Source organism: Choloepus didactylus, chromosome 15, assembly GCF_015220235.1.
Source record: "Choloepus didactylus isolate mChoDid1 chromosome 15, mChoDid1.pri, whole genome shotgun sequence".
In the NCBI taxonomy this organism is placed as follows: Eukaryota; Metazoa; Chordata; class Mammalia; order Pilosa; family Megalonychidae; genus Choloepus; species Choloepus didactylus.
This window is the reverse complement of record NC_051321.1, coordinates 27,547,651-27,567,646: the sequence shown is the minus strand read 5'-3', so window position 1 is coordinate 27,567,646 and position 19,996 is coordinate 27,547,651.

The following is a 19,996-nucleotide window of genomic DNA, read 5'->3' as shown; positions in this document are numbered from 1 at the left end:
AGACTGAAAGAGGGTAGAGATCAGGCATTTGATGCTGAAGGACTACAGAAATGTTCAGCAGGATTGATTGTACAGATCCAGAAATAGATAGCATAATACTGTGCAATGGTAGCACAATATTGTATGTACATGGAACAAAGATGTCTGTGAGTAAAGCTGAAAGAGGTGGGATTGGGGAATGTATGACACCAGAGGTAAAGATAGATGATGAAGACTGGGACTGTATAACTTGCCAAAAAGTGGAGGGGCCAATGACTGTTGCTAAATTTACAAATAGAAAAATGTTCTCACATGTGGGAGAACAAATGAATGTCAACAAGCAGAGTGTTGAAAAAGGGATGGTATTTGGGAAAAAACATAATCAAAGCAAACTGGAGTCTATGGTCAACAGTAACATTCCAATATGCTTCCATTAAATGTAACAAAGGCAATATACCAAAGTCAAATGTGTATGAGAGGGGGATATAAGGGAGGGATATGGGATTCTTGGTAGTGGTTTTGTTTTTTGTCCTTACTATTATATTGTATTGTATGACATTTTTATTTTTCTTTTTATTATCTTTTTTATTATTCACCAAAAAACCCCACTTTTTCATAATAATCAATATGTTCAAGCGCTGACTGTGGTGATAAATGTACAACTATATGATGATGCCATGAACAACTAATTGTACATTGTGGATGGCTGTATGTTATTTGAATGTATCTCTATACGATTGCAGGAAAAAAATGTAAATAGAGGTAAAAGTGCTGGAGAAAACATGGAGAGAGGGATGTACCTGTTTACTGTTGATGAGGAGGCAGAATAGTGTAAGCGTTCTCGATGGCACTGTGGTGGCTCCACAAGAAGCTAAGTATGTGGGGCCACATACAGAATGGTGAACTGTAGTGTAAACATACAATGGAATATTGAGCAACTACAAGAAGGAGTGAAGCTGTGAGACATGCAAAGAGGTGAATGGACCCTGTAGACAGCATCTTGAGTGAAGTACACCAGAAACAAAGACAAACACTATAATGCCTCACCAATATGGACTAACTACAATGTGTAAACTCAGAATTGAATCTTAGAGCATAGCCTAACAGGGAAGTGATTATTGTAATGGTCCCTAGATTGTAAGCTCTTACAGCAGTCAAATCTGTTCCTGAATTGTAATGGCTGTCTCCAAACTCTGAGATGTTGATCCCTTAATGTATAACCTGAAACACTGGGTATCTGTGTTACACCTGAAACTCAAGAGCTAGAGTTTGGCAGATATGAATATCAGTATTAATGCATACAGCAACTATTAAAAAAAACAAAAAAAAGCTGAATTAGAGCCCAAACTTCAATTAGAGATATGCATAAAGCAGATCTGGTTAAGACTAGAGCAAATCAGGCCAAAGGGTAAAGGTTTAAACTGACTGTGTTCAAACTTCAACTTCCATGTGAGACCAAGGGAAGAGATGTTTATTTGGTGTAGGATCTAAACCATATAACTTCTACAGTCAGTTTGCTCAAACACTACAATTACATGGAACTTTGAATAGGAAGTGAGCCATGGTAGGCCTGAATAGATTAGAATGAAATAGCAACACATCCTAAAGTAATTTGGGTAGAGAATAAAAATATATATTCAGGACCCCCCTGAAGAGCTGGGGGAGAATGCAGAGGTGTTGGACTTCCTCACCTGGATTGTTGCTGATGTTCTCACAAACACTGGGGACTGACGGCTTGATATGCTGAGCCCTCTGTCTTGGGGCTGACCCCTATGAAGCCTGTTGCTGCAAGGAGAGGCTAAACGTGCTTATAATTGTGCCTGAGTTTCCCCTTGAGTGCCTCTTTGTTGCTCAGATGTGGCCCTCTCTCTCTAACTAAGCCACTTTGGCAGGTGATCTTGCTGCCCTCCCCTCTATGTGGGACCTGACTCCCAGGGGTGTAAATCTTCCTGGCATAACAGGATATGACCCCCAGGGATGAATCTGAACCCAGCATCATGGAATTGAGGACATCTTCTTGACCAAAAGGGGGATGTGAAATGAAACAAAATAAAGCTTCAGTGGCTGAGAGATTTCAAATGGAGTCGAGAGGTCATGCTGGTGGACATTCTTACACATTATATAGATAATGCTTTTTAGGTTTTAATATATTGGAATAGCTAGAAGTAAATACCTGAAACTGCCAAACTCCAACCCAGTAGCCTCGTCTCTTGAAGATGATTGTATAACAACGTAGCTTACAAGGGGTGACAGGGTGATTGTGAAAACCCTATGGCTTGCACTCCCTTTATCCAGTGTATGGATGAATGAGTACAAAAATGGGGACAAAACCTAAATGTAAAATAGGGTGGGATGGGGGGTGCGTGATTTGGATGTTCTATTTTTATTTTTTATTCTGATTCTGATTCTTTCTGGTGTAAGGAAAATGTTCAAAAATAGATTGGGGTGATGAATGTACAACTATATGATGGTACTGTGAACAGTGGATTGTACACCATGGATGATTGTATGGTATGTGAATATATCTCAATAAAACTGAATTATAAGAAAAACAACAAAATCAGACTCCTTAATTCATTGTCGTATATCATATCTTCCTCCATCATGGCAATATCTTTGAAATAAGTAACCCACCTTCATAAGGGGACTACTTTGAGTGGAACAAGACCAGTATTGATGTTTAAGTTCTTAGGAGTTTGTTTGCATTAAAACAAAATCAGACTCCTTAATTTGTTGTCATGTATCATATCTTCCTCCATCAATGTCAGCATTGCTCTTTGAATCCTCTCATGGGGCAAGAGGTGTAGGCAACACAGTGACTTGGTTGAATTGACTGAACTCAACCCCAGGTGTCCTGCCTCTTAGAGGCCTGCACTCTTCCCCCAACTGATGACACTTCTCTCGCGCTGCCTTCTGCTTTGGCTCTAGCATCTGTGTCTGCTCTCCACTATGCTGCCTCCCAGTATTTAATTCCCCAGAACCATATCAGTTTCACAGTTCATCTTGGATGTCTCACTGTCTGTCAGAAAGGATGAGAGCATCTCCCTGAGAGTGGCAGCCTCTTGCATTACTGGAGCCACAGACTTGTAGCCAACCCTACAACTGCCTGTGAACACACTGGCCATCCACAGCTGTGGCAATGATGGGATGGTCATGACAGACTGAAATGTCATGGTGAATACTCTTCTTCCTTGGCCTTCAAGCCCCAAACAAGAAGAGCAGATGTCTAAACAGCTCATGGCCTTCAGCAATCAATTTGATTTAGCAACTGCACTGCCACTCGGACAGCCCAGAACCAATTAGTGGCCTACAGTCATCAGCATTAATTTGTTCACATTTCCCCTTGAAAATTGCTAATTGGTTGAACTGAGTGGTGGTTGGGCTGGACTGCTGGGGAGGAAGGAGGAGGTTTGAACCTTAACATTTTCTTGCCAAGCATATTTAGATCAGAGGGATGCTAAAGGACAAAGTGCTTCTGAACTCTTTAAACAACTTACAATGATAGTCTTTAATACACAAGATGTTAATTCTGTGAAGCCTGGAGGATGCTGCATGTCTTTCAGGTTAACTAGCATCTCTTTAAGTGTTGCTTAAAGGGTACATAGACTAAAGCATTGTACTACCACTCCCTTTTCAAGTCTTTCTGTGTATTTACATTTTATTCACCTAATTGAATATTAAGATATCAAGAATTTCTTGCTTGATAATATCAATGGGGTGATTATTGTCCATTACCTGCCTCTACACTATTTTCCAAATCTTTGCTCTTTTCTGATTGCTTTGGTACTCTGAGAGACTGACTCCTATGTACCACATCCTAGCCTTCTGGATTATCACTGGAGTTTGCTAATGGGGGTCACAAGAAGGAGCTGTGTCTTCTTCCCTATTTGGTGCCCACTGCAGGTGTTGACTGCAGCCTTCATGACCACATTCCCTTGTGGGTGGTGACTCCTCCATAGCTCCAGTTATCATCAGGCTCTGACAACACTGTTTCCTCCTCTTGGTTTTCCTGGTCTGGAGCTAACAACAGCTACCCACTGCCACTAGTTTCTAGGGGCCTTAACATAGTTTGATGGTTTCTTTAAACCTGCCCACATCTCTGCCAGTAGACCTTTCATTAAATTCTTGTTAAAATACCAGTTGACTGTGCTATTATTTATGTGTTTGCTACTTTCTATGTGCTTTTGTTCAACAAATGTTTATTTTTCCCACTTAATGCAAGGAGCTGGGTATTCAGTCATGATGGATACAGGATTGTTCTTCTCTTGGAATTAGTATTTGTATTTAATCAGAGGTTAAAGAGCTAATTGGAAAGGAAATTGTCTAGAATAGTGGTTAAGAGTAGATATATCAGGGTTCTCCAGAGAAATAGAGCCAAAAGCATGTATGAGTGTATGTGTGTGTGGGTGTATTAGAAGATTTTGTATAGGAATTGGCTCATGTGACTGTGAGGATTGGCAAGTCCGAATTTCATAGGGCAGGCTGCAAGTTGGCAACTCTGATGAAGGTGACACTGAATTCTCCAGGAGAAGCTGATTGGCTGAAGTAGAGATCGAAATTCTTTTTTCTGACTGCTGAAATCCTTAATTCTGTCTTAAAACCCCAACTGATTGGATGAGGAGACAGCTCTCACTGCTGACAGCAACTTTCTTTGATGATTAGGAATGCAATAAGCCACAGATGCAAACAACTGACTACACAAACAAATCCATCTATGAAATACCCAAACAGTAACAATCAGGGCAGAACTTGCTTGACCAAAAACTGGATACCATAACCTAGACAAGTTGACACATGAAATTAACCTTTGCAGCAGAGATTCTAGGGCTAGTTGTGCCTAGTTCCAGCCCTGGCTCCCCCACTTTCTGATTGTATCACGTCAGGCAAATTACTTAACTTTGAATAAGGTATCTTAGTTTCCCATCTTTAAAATGGGGATAATTATGGTATCTATTTTATACGGATGATATGAGGATTAAATGAGTTATTCTATGGTTGACACACACATGCAAACACACACATACCTCAGGGGCATGAAATGACCAAGGCTTACTTTCTCACTATGCTTCATATCGATTGTGGGCTCTCATCATCATGTTTACTCTGGGACTAAGACTGATGGAGCAGCCAGCATTTCAAAGTTTATGAGTAGGCATGCTAGAGAAAGAGAGGCAAACCTTGCACAGGTGCTTAAAGCTTCTGCAACTTACAATTCATTGATAATGCAAGTCACAGGGCCACACATGGCTTCAAAAGAACATGGACGTCTGATCTGCCATGTGCCTAGAAGATGGCGGAATCAGAAATATTTAGTGAATGGAACTAATGGTTACAATAGTATTATTATCTTTATTTTATAGATGATAAAACTTAGCTCAGAGAAGTAAAGCACATTGTCCTGGATCACAGAGCAAATTAATGGTGGCACTGGGACTCAACCCCATCCTTATTTGCTGCAAAGCTAAAACTTTCAGTTCCTGAAGTATACTGAAATTCATTCTTATACAGTCCCAGTTTTCAGCCCAGTGACTTGAATTAATAGGTGATTTTTAAATATATTTCTATCAACTTCAAAGTAAATCCAGTCAGATTGAATGGAAAGATCTCTTCTGACTTCCTTTTGAGAAAACAATGATGTCACATGTATATTTTGTTCAATCCCAAGAGTAAATTATTTCTTTATAATGGAGACTAAAGCTTGAATACTGACTTTCACTTTCTGCAACTATTAACACTAGTATTATAAGGGTCTAGCACATCTGCAATCTGGAGGACCCTAAGGTCCTCGTTGGGACTTATAGGGAATAACTTCTTTAGACTTCAATTGTTCAGATTCAGGGTGCTGAAGTTAAATGTTTCCTGTTTTGAGAGTTCAGAAATGCGGCATATTAATCCACTCCTTCAAGTTCAAGCTAGAGAACAAAAGAGCTAAGCAGTCTGGCCTCCTACAGAGGAAAAGGGGAGAGTATATTTAATTTCTGGTCTTTGATATTATAGAACGAAAGTGGATTGAGAATCAGGAGACCAAAGTTCTTACGCTGTTTACTACTGATGAAAATTAAGCATGATTCTGAAATCTTTGGACCTTTTTCCTAATATGCAAAATGAGGAAATTATAAGGTCATTCCTAGCTGTATGTTTCTTTTTATTATAAGTTTAAAAAGTAATACTCCCCTGCTATTCCTATCTAAAATAAGGTTCTCATCGTACTTGGAGTCTCCTGTTTTCTGGAGACAAAACCTTAGAGATGGGGGAAGGGTGATCACACATGCTGTCCTTTACTTTTATTGATTGTCCTTTTTCTACATTGATTTTGTCCATAATTAGGGCTTACTCACTTTATAGCATTCTCCAGGGGACTAGGATTTTGTTAGCTTTACCATCTCTTACGGTTCTTCTAGTGAGACAATTAAAAAAGAATTGCTAAAAACGTAAATGATGGAATTAATTATGTTTGTGTTGTTTACAGTGTGAGGTCCTGTGAAAGCTTCAAATGACATAGAGAACACACTACCTATCCTGGAAAACTTTTAAATCTGCTTAGAGAAATAAAACCAACACATGTGGAACTATTAAGGACAAAACAAACCAAAACAACAGAAAAGGAACATATAGGCAAGGGGTAGTCATCCAGGGTCTAAAATATCTCTGATGCTAATTGTATGCACTCCAGCAACTTGCATTACCTCATTGGGTCTGTTTCATCTGCAAGATGAGGATAATAAAGATGAACTGTCATGATGTTACACAATAACGCCAATCTCTCCCATTTCACATTCATGACTCTATCCTCACGTGGGCCCTCAGGGCTGCCTAGAAATTCTACAGCATTTCCCTTGTCCTTCACTTAACCATTCTTTGAGAGAACCTGTACCTTCTCTTCTTGCTGTCCAACATTCCTCATCCTCAATTTCAGCTGATAACTTTGATTCCTATTTTAGGTGGGAAACAGAAGTAATTAGAAGAAATTCTGCAGGCTTCCCCCACTATCTGTGCAGGCATCAGAGTCTATGTGCTCGCCCTTTCCTCCTGATCCTAAGGCTCTGAAGGCCAGCACCCTCCCTGTGATGCAGATCCCACTTCCAATCGCCTGTAAAGTACACCACTTCAAGAATTCTCTCCCTTCCTCTCCTCTCATTGTATCTCCTGAATCTTTAGTTTTTTCTTTCAACTGGATAATTTTTTGAGCTCACAAACACATTATATATTTATTTCTTAAAGATTATGTGTATGTGTGTTACCAAGCTGGATTCACTGCCCGATGCACATATAAGCCAATCTATGACACTGGGGTTTCAAAAAGAGAAAAAGTTTTATTACAGAGTGTGCTGTGTAGGAAAACAGGAGGCAAAAAGGCCTCAAATCTGTTTCCCTGAGTCATAAAGGTTTGGGGTTTTTTGGGATTAGACAAAGGGAAGTAGAGATAGTGACAGTGGAAGCCTGGGTCTAAGAAGTTCTTTGAAGAGCTGTGTGTGTGTGTGTGTGTGTGTGTGTGTAAGCATTTAACAGGTTCAAGCAGTATTGTATATATTAACATAAGATAACAAGGAAGAAGCCTAAGCTAAATAAACAGACTGACAAAAAACAAAAAACTGGCTGGGACAAATACATTGCTACCAGTTATATAGGGTGTTGTAAAACATAAGATAACAAGTAAGGGGTAGAAGTAAACTAAAATTACATTTACTATTAAAATCTTGTAGTCAGTAGTTATGGCAATGTGGCTACATGGTTTTGTATGTGTGTGTGTGTGTGTGTGTGTGTGTGTGTGTATCTTGTTTCCACTTATGCAAGTAGTTCAGCTATTCAGCTACTCCAGCATTTCTCTACCCTGTTTATGCAAATCTCGAGAGTTCCTTATAAATTTTTTTCACTAATTTATCTCCTCCAATTTTCTGTTCAATCCATTTCTATAGTGATTTCATCCCTACAACTCATTACGCAATTTTGTCAAAGTCACTAATGAACTGCATGTTCCCAAATCCAACAGTTAATTCTCATACCTCATTTTACTTGAGTTATCGGGAGTATTTGACATCATCGATCCCATGCTCTTTGTTAAAATACTCTTTACACTTGACTTCTGGGACACCACTTCTCTTGGTTCTCTTATTCTATAACTGGATATTTCTCTTCCATCTTCTTTGTTGGTTCCTCCTCATCTTTCTGACAACCATACATTAAGAATGTTCCAGAGCTCAGTCCTTAGACATTCTTCCTTCTTTAGATACAACTCTCCAATCTCATAGTTTATACACCATCTACAGTTTAATATCTCCAAGATTTATATCTCCATATTGGACATATCACTTGAACTCAGAGTCTTTATATACACTGCCTTCTGGACATCACCATTTGGATGTCTAAAACATATCTCAAATACAACATGCTCAGGAGCGATTTCCTAGACCGCCTTCCAACCTGCTCCTCCTGCAGTTAGTAAATGGTGATCTCATCTCTCCTGTTGCTCAGGCCCAGAACTTTGGCATTATCTTTGACTATTCTTTTTTCTTTTACCACACACTTCAACAAATCCTGCATTGCCTACCTATCTTCAGAATATACTCATAATCCTACCACTTGTTAACCCCTTTACCCTACTACCTTGGTGTAAATTGCCATCATCATCTTGATTTATTATAATAGCCTCTCCTGTTTCCTTCATTGTCATCCATTAGTCTGTTCTCAACACAGTTGACAGAGTGATCCTATTAAAACATAAAATACATCCTATATTCCTTGGCTCAAAACCGTCTATTTTTTCCTTAATTGTCCTTGCAATGTCCTATGAGGTTCTTGGCATTCTAGCACCCCAGTACTTTTCTGACTTCACCCATAACAGCTTCCTTGCTGTTTCTTAAACACTGAGAAGGCTTCCACACCAGGGCCTTTGCACTTCCTCTTTCTGCCATAACCACTCTTCCTCAGAAAGTTGGATGAATCATTCCTTCACCCCTTCTGTCTGTTCAAGTGCCACTTATTGAGAACTTCTATTACCACCATTAGTGATTAGTGCATTATTTTCTCCTTACCCTGCTTTATGATCTGTAACCCTACATTTTTATAGGTTTTATTGTTGGCATAGTCTCAATAGAATGAAATTTTCTTGAGGGTAGGTATTTTGTTTCACTCATGTCTGTGGCCCTGAGAGTGGAAACTTAATAAATGTGTTATATGAATAAAAGAATGAATGAACACATGAATGAATATAATACAGTGCTTTAACTCTTATATCAACACACATTTGTGCAGTGTTTTCTATAAGTCAAAGAGGAGAGAGTATGATATAGAGGAATTATAAATTGACGTTTGCTTTTAGCTTCCCCAGTCTCTTCTTTAGTCTACCCCTTCTTCCCTGCCTTTCATGATATATTTCTATAGCTTTTGTTTCAGCCATAACTCAAGGAATCTTTCTTCTTCTATTTGCAGAGTGAGAAAAGATAAGGAGAAATTAGCCCAATCTGCTTCCAAATATACCCAGGAGACTGAAAGTTCCAACGTTCAAGCCAAGGATGCTCTATTTAACAGAAAAGTAGCACAGAGAACAATTACACAGAGGAGAGTAAACAACACAAGCCAATCAGTCCACCTGAAAGAACTGTGATGCTTTTTGTAAATCTGAGGCCACAATTTAACAAACCTTGATTCCTTCTTGCATAGAGTAGAAATTTAACATTCCATTCTGCATTGGGGGGAGGACTAGGCACTGAGGGCACTAAAGAGATTGATAGCTATGGAGGTTCTTGCTTCTGAGTAATAGGAAGGTGTGTCAGCTCTGAAAGGCAAGACTCTTTGATGGAGGGCTTTACATGTCAGGCAAAGGTACTTTGGGTTGATTCAGTAGGCAGTAAACAAGGAGCCACTGTATTTTCTTACATGAAATAGAGGTGGTGACATGGTGAAAGCATTGTTTAGAGTGATTGAGAAACCCAGCTGTAAACCATATGAGAGTGGGAGTCCTGCATCAGAACTACACTAGGATGTATGCTTTATTTGGTTTGCAGTGGGTCCCAGGAATCTATATTTTAATCTGAGTCTCTGTGGGAGAAGCCTTAGAATTTGCATGTTTTAAACACACCAAACAAATCTGATGTAAACTAGTTTATGATATGCATCAAAGCAAAATTTTTTCCAAATCGTGGGCTGCAATCCATTACTGAGTTGTAAAATGAATTAAGCAGAATACAATTGGTGTTTTAAACAAACGAAATAAAAGAAAATTGGATAGCACAAATGATACATACTGTATGAGTCCATTTATATCTATAGTTCATAAACAGACATAACCACTCTATGGTGACAGGTACCAGGACAGTAGTTGTCTGGGTGAAGGAGGGACTTGATTGACAATGGGCACAAGGCAAGTTTTGGAGCAGTGGAAATGTTCTATAACAATTTGGGAGTTGGTTACCAAGGTATAGATATTTGTCAAAACTGACTCAACTGTATCCTGAAAATCTATGCATTTTTCTGTATGTAAATTATACCTCAAGTTAGAAAATTAGGTAGAAAAATCAGGGCATTACCTGAAGTAAGAATAACTAGTATGTGTGTATGTATGGGGTCATGATAACCCAACTTATGGGCAAGTCTTGATTGAGGGTGTGTGTATCTGTATGTGTTTGTTTGGAACACTGCATTAGAGAGGAATAGGCTAATAGCTAAGTGAACATTTATGTTCACTCTGACTCCCTCTTGCTTTCTGTTGAGTGATAGTTTGATTTCTTGGAAATACCTTGCTACAAACGTTTCCAGTAATTTTTTTTTCTACTTCTAAGACTGAGTTTGTTGGCAACTTTTCTTCCAAACAACTTAAATCTGATTCTAATTTCCGTGAAAGTTTACTGTGGTGTAATGTTTTGTTTCTGATGCATGTGTAGTAAGACCAGGCTATGAAAATGTTGTTCATATTTGCTTAATAGGACAAGTGACTGCTTCTGGATGTTTTGTTTAAATGGGTTATAGGTTTATAGCAGATCAATGGTATCTCCAATAAACACTGCATTGTAAAAGCAATTACAATACCACCTGTTTGTTTGAAGGGGGTTGGTTGAAGGGTCTTCCTTATACACTTGGAAAAGGGAATACATGGAAACACTGGTAGCCTGAAGACTCAGGTAAATAATTTATGCTTATACTTGTTTTCTGATTTACAGATGCATCTTAAACCTGTCCTTACTGTAAAACATTGCAAACTTAGGATATTCAAGTTCATTGTCTTGGTGGTAGAAAGGACACTATAGTGCTTTAAATAGAGTTTATCCCTGGCAACTCTGGATCTTGATTTTCATAACTAAAGTTCTTTTTGATAATGGAAACTAAAGATGTATCACTCTGGGTAGAAATGTGTATTATTTTAATCAGACTTAAAAAAAGAGAGTCAAATTGGAATGAGCCATGCTGAGCATCCAGTTTATAAAACTAAAAATTATTAAACGGTGAGAGCCTGACTTTTCCCAGCCTGAAATCTCTCTTGGTGTATGACACGTCCTCTAACTTTCCACATTTCCAGAAGAATGTTTGGATCTTCTTTTCCCTGAAGTTTACCTTTAACACCATTTCATTTGTACTCCACTTGCTATGAAGGATTTGTACAACACTGGTCCAGTCTTATTTTTAGGTGGGATGCTTATCGATTCAGGTAGGTCACCTTTTTCCAAGACAGTGCGTGGGTCCAGGTGAATCTGGAAAGTTGAAATATTCTAGTGCATGCAAACAAAACAAAAAACAAAACAAAACAAAACAAAACAAAACAAAACAAAACAGAATACTGGAGTGTGCCAGTCTGAATGTATTATGACCCCCAAACACCATTATCTTTGATGTAATCTTGTGTGGGCAGACCTATCAGTGTTAATTAGATTGTAATTCTTTGAGTGTTTCCATGGAACGTGCCCCACCCAACTGTGGCGATAACTCTGATGAGATCATTTCCATGGAGATGTGGCCCCACGCATTCAGGGTGGGCCTTGATCAGTGGAGCCATATAAATGGGCTGACAAACAGGGGGAACTCAGTGCAGCTGTGAGTGACGTTTTAAAGAGAAGCCACAGGAAAGAGGGTCTCTTTGAAGAATGCACAGGAGCTACAGATGAGAGACAGTTTGAGGACAGCTGTTGAAAGCAGACTTTTGCTCCAGAGAAGATAGGAAAAACACTCCAAGAGCAACTAAGAGTGACATTTTTGAGGAACTGCAGCCTAGAGAGAAACATCCTGGGAGAAAGCCATTTTGAAACCAGAACTTTGGAGCAGATGCCAGCCACATGCCTTCCCAGCTAACAGAGGTTTTCTGGACACCACTGGCCATCCTCCTAGTGAAGGTACCCAATGGCTGATGTGTTACCTTGGACACTTTATGGCCCTAAGACTGTAACTGTGTAACCAAATAAACCCCCTTTTATAAAAGCCAATCCGTCTCTGGTGTTTTGCATTCTGGCAGCATTAGCAAACTAGAACATGGAGGTATATACTGGGAGAAAAATAGACATAGTTTCAGTTTTCTGTCTTTCTTATTAATGATCTTAACTGTGGGATATGGGAGGCTATGGTGATGGGGGTGACAGCTGGTTAGAGAACTGAGAACTGGAAGGTGAGAAAAGATCCCTCCAAGGTGGGAACCATGAGACACCTTACACTGTTAAGCCATCACAATGCCTCTTTGAATGGTGCTGGAGGCACGACAGGGCAACAGATACAAAAAAAACTATGAGAAAGACTGGCCTCTTCTGTCTTTCCTTACCCTGAAATTCCAAGTCAGTCATGGTACAAAAGGAAACTCAATTCAGGAAACACATCCTGCTCAGAGAAGTCTCAGATTATTATTTTTAGCACAATCCTAACATGACCTATTTTTGTTGCCTTTGCCTTTCTCACTTCAAGGTGGAGTACAAAACCAGTAACAGCAAAATCCTCCTCCAATTAATTAAAATATCTAGGCAATTTTCTTCTAGTTATTCAACTTTTTTATACATGGTTTTCACAAGTCACAAACACATGCTAAGCATCAGTCTTCCAGCCTTCTGCTACCCCTGCCTCCTTTTCTCTTGTGAGCTGTTCCACAAACTGGGGGAGATGTTAAGTCTAATGAAAAGGCCTGGCCAGATCTTAAACCTAGAAGCCAGGTACAATCAGCCCCAGATGTTTATCAGAACAGGAATTCTCAGTGGAAGCCCCTCCCTGCTCCCAGGTGGGTAAAGACCACACCCAAAGAGAGATAGGTCTCTCTTCTCTGGCAAAGTGGATGGTGCAGAGCTGCCGTCTATCAACCCAACCCAGAGCAGTTTTGGGTCACCCCGGGAAACCAGCCATGATGGAACTTCTTCCCCTGCTCTTCTGGACTCTGTGTTATGTAGGTGACAAGAAGCAAAGGATTACTGGGAAGTTTTGGGAGGCTGAGAGTCTAGAGGAGCAGGCTGGGAAAAGGGTTGGGATTAAAGGAATTGTAAAGATTGGGATAAAATAATCTGGCCAGTACATGACTCACAATATTTTAGATGCATTGGACAACTGTGTGCCACCTCTGTCTCTAGAGACCACTTTTGGGTATGTATCCATTGCCACTGTAAGCCACTACCTCCTTCATTCCGGATTCAAAGCCCTGGGAAGGCATCTATAGCTATCCACTCATAGTTCATGTGTTAGATGCTAGCTGTAAAGGGGCTGAGAGGAAGGATTTCTTACAATCTATTTCTGTATTGAGAAGTATAGTAATGTGCCCTGCCCCCTGCCCCCTCTTCCCAAATTAGATACATGAGCTAATTCCTCTCCAAAGAAAAATGGAATTGATTATTTTGCAGGAAAAAAATACAAAGATAAATGCTCACTACAATGTGTCTAGTAATTGGGGATTTTCAAGCAGAAGTTGGATGGACAACTGGAAGTTAATCCTGTACATAGTGTTTCTATATTGAGAAAGAAGTTAGTGATGGGTCTCTACAATTCCAGACTTACCATCACTATAATTGCTAAATTATAAGAGAGAAGACTGGGCAGCTGTATACTCTCTACTAGAAGCTTCATGTTGCTTTCTTCCCACCCCCACCCACTGAGAGCAGGTTTTTAATCAAACACTGTAGGTAGGTTTGTCTTATTACCACCAGGAGTCATTCGTTTACATGTGTCATTCAAAATCATCTTAGAGGAGATACCTGTTTCTGAGACAGACAGCATAGGAGGTTTGTTTTCTTTACAGAAGTTTTAACACTGTTACACTGGTGTATTGGGGGTTCCAGTGGCTAGGTACAGAATTAATTGCTGCCATTCAAAACTAAATAAATAAACGGCAGGTGAATGAAACTAGCAATTCTTACTACATAGTGTGTAATTCAACTTTCAACATAGGATTCCTTTCATTTTAAGATACCCCCTCTACCTCCTCTTCCACCTGCCCCCACTCCTCACCTCCACCCCTGTCCAACATGAGTACGCACATAGGAAATTTCAGAAGTCAAGTAGTTACAACATTGTTTATATTAAAAACGAGGAAATAAAGACATTTAAGGATTAAGACCTTAAAAGTGTTAAATATAAATATTTAAAAGATCCCACATATAACATAAAAACAAAATGACCCTCTTTGGATATAATGATAAATGACTAATTTAAGTCACTTTTTCAATGCAGGGTCAGACATGTGTGTTCTTATACCCCTTCTCCTGCACCTAGGGTGGCCCTGTGTACTGGCTCACAGTTTGCGTGGGAACCCACACACATCCATCCACTCTAGCATACCAGGCTTTATGTCAAGCTTGAAGGACTGGTCTTTGGCCAACTCCTTTGGGAGGATAAATAAGAACTGAAATACAGTCTTCAATTTATAATGAAACTTATCTATATACCTGTGATGAAAATTTTCCATAATCATAATGATTAGATAACAAGAAAAGTCAGCTTTGTACATGAAGAGATGGGAAGAGCTTGTCCCACTGAACCCCACCATTGTTTTCCCACATGCTGATAAACCTTTTATCTTGCCAGTTTGGATTTAATTTTCAAATTTGATTGTGGAACATTTCGCTTGTTTCAATCACAAGGGATGGAAGAACCTTCCTGAATATTAAAGAGTCCTGATGCTGCCACTCCAGGCCACAGGCTCCCGAAGTCCCGCATCTGAGGAATAAAGCCCCGATCTGATCAGTTGTATTCATTAGGGCTGCCTTGCTTCACTGGGGCTGTAATTCAACCCCTTCATCTTTTTTTTCCTTTCCTGCCAGTAGGCATTTTATCCTCTATTCTTCCTTTTCATGCCCTTTCAGCATTCTCACTTGTCCCTGTCTATTAGTCTTTCTGCTGGGGGGAAGTTTCATATTCCCTTCCCCATCTCCTCCTTATCCATGGCATTGATGCGGGACAACAGTAGAGCCATAATATGCAGCGACACTTGATTTGGCATTTAAGAACACAACACAGGAGGATTCTTCTGAGTATTTTAATGGGCTTTGTTTTCCAGGAACTGCAGAGAAAAGAAATAAAAGATAGTACGCAGAGTTCCTGCTTTTTTCTTATTGCTGCTGTGGGGATAGAGATCAAAGTCTTAATCTCTGATTATCCATCAGACAAATGTAATAAAATGCTGAAATTGCAGTCAAGGCTAACTGTGTGCTGTCTTTCAGAACACATTCAACTCCTAATCTTCTCGAAAATCTTCCCTCCCTGATGCCTCAAAGGAAGCATTCGTGACAACAGCAGCTCCAGAATCTGTAGACTGTTATTAAATAATAGGTTCCCTTGGGAAAGAGACCTGGCCAGGCATAGGCATGGAGAGGAGCTAATAAATGCTCCAGGAGCATAGGCATTAATGGAATCCCCTGGCCTGGATTCCTGTGAAAAGAAGGACTCAGCAGTTAACCAACACCATGTGTGCCCTTGAGGAGTGTCCTCTAAAGTTGGGGTCCATGGATGTGGCAGGTCAGAGACATATGAATCAGTTAATCGACAATGTACAGTTAAATAAAGGAAAGTGGCCCAACATATGGAGAATGTGTCTGATCTGCTCTGAATCCAAGGACCATAACTTCCTTATATAATGTACACTCAAAATGGTTCTCAATTATGTGAAGAGTCTTTAATGTAAACATGCAAACCAGTCTGACACACAGAGAAAATGATAGGCCACGTGATGAAGAAGAAAATCTGATGTTTCCTGGAATTATGTATTTATGGGAAGGAAAAATTTGCTGTGTATCTAACAGGCTCTAGAAGAGCAAAAGCTGGAAGTGATTACTGTTGGAGGAGAGTTCTTCTTTTCAGTTCTCCTTTTCATCTCTATACTTACTGCTTCTCACTGCATGGGGGATATGGGGACTTCTTGTGTGATCACTGAGCCTGGGGAGTCCCTGAAATCTGTGGGGCATTAAAAGGAGGGCAGGGCCACTGTCTGAAACTGAGACGATGTGGATCATCTCCCTTTTGGCAGCCTTGCTTCCTTTTTCCTCTTGGCTTCTTGGATCTTCTACTCCCAGGAAGAGAGGTTTTGTCTTGGTCCATGTGATAAGAAAATCAAAGTAAGTTTGCTTGTTGCAAGTTGCTGCTCTCCTAGTTCCAGATTATCTGCCTGGCACTGTTCAGTTAAGTCTTTACGTGAGCAGGTTGAAGAGGGAGGTAGGTTCAATTCTCTGGTCATCTTTACCAGGAGGAAATCCCCATTTGAGTTTTCATAATTTTTCTCAAAATAGTTATAATATTGAGGGGAGCAGTGGGTGATTTAAGTGCACCCCAATTTCAGTGACTCTTAATTAGAATCACAATGAGTTATGCCTGGGGCCAAGGTCACTGGGGTTGCTCTGGTCCAAGTTTTGTCATTTTCCAAATAAGGAAAATGAAATCAATCTTGAGTGCCACTGAAAGCAGAGTGACCACATTTCCTTTTTGTCCAGAGGGCTATTTATGCCATGGTCTCAGCATCACTATTAACGATGTTAGCTCTTACTCTCAAAGTATCCCAGTTTGGACAATAAATAAATTATATGGTCATCCTAGAACACATAGAATCCTAAATTAAAAAAAAAAATCCTCAGAGATTTGAAGACATTTTTCTGTTCTAGCTTCCAGAGTTGCTGTTATTTTGACAAATCCTAAACCATTATTATTCCTAATTCTTTGTATGAGTATTTTTTTCTTTTTTTTCCTCTGGAAGCTTCAGATTTTCTGGAAATAAGCTTTGGTTGGGTTTATTTTTAAATAATGTGCTGGGAATTCAAGGAGTCTCTCAGATCTGGAAAAATTTTCTTGAATTATGTCTTTGATGATTTCCTCCCATCATTTTCTTTTGCTTCTTTTTATTTGACCAGTGTACCTTGAACTGGTCCTCGAATTTCCAATAAATTACCTTTATACTTCATTACTTCTCATTTGCTTTACTCTCTAAGATTTTCTCAACTTTATAATCCAAATCTCCTTTTTATCTTAACTGTGCCATTCTGTAGTAGGTTAAATTATGTACCCCAGAGAAATATGTACTTAATCTTAATCTATTCCTCTGAATGTGAAGCCATTGTAAATAAGATCTTTTGGAGATGTTATTTTTAGTTAAAATGCTGCAACTGAAAAAGGTTGGATTATAATCTGGATTAATGGAGTCCTTTAAAAGCAGAATGAAATTTAGATGTAAAAAGAAAAAGCCACATAAATAAGATGGAAGTCAATGGAAGCTGGAGGAGAAAGGAGAAGACATAGCCATGTGCATTGCCATGTGACAGAAAAGTAAAGGACCAAGGATGTTGGCAGCCAGCCCAGAATGCCACCATCTTCAGTGAAAAAAAAGCATTACCTTGCTTACTCTTCAATTTTGGACTTCTCCTAGTTTCAAAATCATAATCCAATAAATTCCCATTGTCTAGGCCAACCCATTGTATGGTATTTGTTTTAGCAACCACTGTATGGTATTTGGTTTAGCAGTCAGGAAACTAAGACATACTCTATTCTTGTTTAGTGGATATAACATATCTACCTATCTTTCTGAGACTGTTAATGATGGAAACTGTACAAGTTAGGTAAAACTAAAGAAAATAAGGTTGAAATAATCTGTTTATTTATTTCAGTCTCTGTTTTACTTATTCATTGATTTCTTCAACTGTCTAGTAATCACTGGTTATGCTCATATTAAAGAATGGGAAATGAAAAACTGATTGGAAATATTATACAGTTGATTAGAAGTATTGACTGTTGTCAAACTGCAACATTATCTGATAGGCTGTTTCATTTGAGAATCCTTGATGTCAATATCTTTAGGTCTTTTAGCTCCAGTTGTTCAGATTTTTCAGAGGCTTAACTACTGCTGCTGTCTCCTATTTGGATTATATAAACTGACTGCCAGCTTCCTGGGAGTCACCTAGGAAAAGACTAAGATAAGAGATCCAACATCCACTGTGAAAACTTTAACTAAATTCTCCTTCTTTTTCAGAAATAGACCCATCTCCTCAAATGTGTCTAGAGTTCTCAGTTACACACTATCTATTTCACCCTTTCTGAAGAATAAACTCCTAGTGTTTGACCCAGGTTGAGGAGTGTCAGCCTAGTTACAGTACAGAGTGAGGTAGGGTATCTGTGAGTCTTACTCCTACTTAAAGAGATAGTCAAACAATCCTCCTAGCCCCATTTTAATCCCCACTTCCATCCAGTTTCCCCAAGTCCTAAGCCTTTTGGAGATTCACCTGTGTAAATAAGTTTTCTTCTTGGCTTTTACACTCCAAGCATAGGATTCAGATTTCTTAGTTTGGCTGTCAGTTTTGCTTGTTCATTTGTTTCCAGCTTCCAAAATTGCATTGCTGTTACCTAATCTATTACTCTTTTATTCCTTGTAGTTTTATGCCTTAAAAAACTGCTGTCAATTTTGTGGAGTTTGGGGAATAGATTGGATAGAAATATATATATTCAATGTGCCATTTTTATCTATAAGGTAGATGCAATTTTATTTTCATTAATACTTTGAATCATAGACTTCTAATGCAAGACATTTCTTGCATGATGTGAGCTCTAACCAATCACCCAATCCAGAAAACTCCTTCCTGAGATCTAAGTTATTCAAGAGAAAGTGAATGCATAAACATTTAGGGGACTGTTTAAAGTCATTCAGTATTCATCTAACAAATAATTATTTAGGGACTGTGACATACCAGGTACTGGGAATACAGCAGTGAACAACACATAGTCCTACCATCAAGAATCTTCCACACAAATATAGATAGGTGCTTGCATGATATACTTCTAAGGTATGACACTAGCACAGAGAGTTGAAAACAGAAGGGTATATGGGAAAAATATACATATTGCATACTAGGGACTATAATTAATAGGAATACCATACTACTATTACACAAATACTAGGGACAAATAATTAAGAGCTGACAAGAGCTATGAGATGTTTTGGGTCATGAGAATTGTTTAAAATAAAGAGTGATGAGGATTGTACAACTAAATGATGATAATGTGAGATATGGATGGATTATTGTGGACATAACATATACTACGTGAATTTAGAACCCCCATTTTATAACACAAGCCCTCAATATTGAGGCTTGCTTGGGTGAAACTTATGGTTGTAAAGGCAAGGCTAAGCCCACCTATAATTATGCCTAGGAATCACCTCCAGAGAACCTCTTCTGTTGCTCAAATGTGGACTTTCTCTCTCTAAGCCTAACTCTGCAAATAAATTCATCACCCTCCCCCCAATGTGGGACAGGACCCCCAAGATGAATGAGCCTTCCTGGAGACGTGGGACATGGATTCTGGGAATGAGCCTGACCCTGGCATTGGGGGACTGAGAATGACTTTTTGACCAAAAGGAGGAAAAGAAAGGCAACAAAATAAGGTTTTAGTGGCTAAGAGAATTCTAATAGAGTCAAGAGGCTGTCCTGGAGGTTACTCCTTTGCAAGCTTCACCTAGATATGCCAAATGACCACAGTATGACCTATCTCTCTGTTCTGCCAATTACACACTAGCTTGATCCTCACACTGCATTTATGGAAAGACTATGACAATCTGGCCTACCTGTGTCTTCATTCACATCACAGATCCAAA